The 316-nt window shown below is 54.4% G+C and overlaps 1 protein-coding gene across 1 annotated transcript in view; it reads left to right on the top strand.

The window, feature by feature from the left end:
* The window catches only part of LOC107704081 (aromatic-L-amino-acid decarboxylase-like), an 18,650-nt gene that overhangs the window by 14,417 nt on the left and 3,917 nt on the right, over window positions 1–316 (top strand). The gene's annotated exons all lie outside the window — the stretch shown is intronic.

The following is a 316-nucleotide window of genomic DNA, read 5'->3' on the forward strand; positions in this document are numbered from 1 at the left end:
GAAGGGAAGTCGGTAGGGAAGCATGATCTGGTCATCAGGTTCCTTAGGGGGGCGAGAAGGTTAAATCCTCCCCAGCCCTCCTCTATACCCTCTTGGGACCTGTCTCTAGTGCTCAAAGCACTACAGCAGGGCCCATTTGAGCCTTTGCAGTCAGTCGAGCTAAAGTTTCTTTCAAAGAAAACTCTGCTCCTGCTTGCACTGGCCTCTGAACTGCACGCATTTTCGGTCGACGATTCGTGCCTGCTGACTCCCAGGTAATCCTGAGGCCCCGGCCCAGCTATGTGCCCAAGGTTCCCACTACTCCCTTCAGGGATCA

The sequence above is a fragment of the Sinocyclocheilus anshuiensis genome, unplaced genomic scaffold (genome assembly GCF_001515605.1).
Source record: "Sinocyclocheilus anshuiensis isolate Anshui unplaced genomic scaffold, SAMN03320099.WGS_v1.1 scaffold1272, whole genome shotgun sequence".
NCBI classification, from domain to species: Eukaryota; Metazoa; Chordata; class Actinopteri; order Cypriniformes; family Cyprinidae; genus Sinocyclocheilus; species Sinocyclocheilus anshuiensis.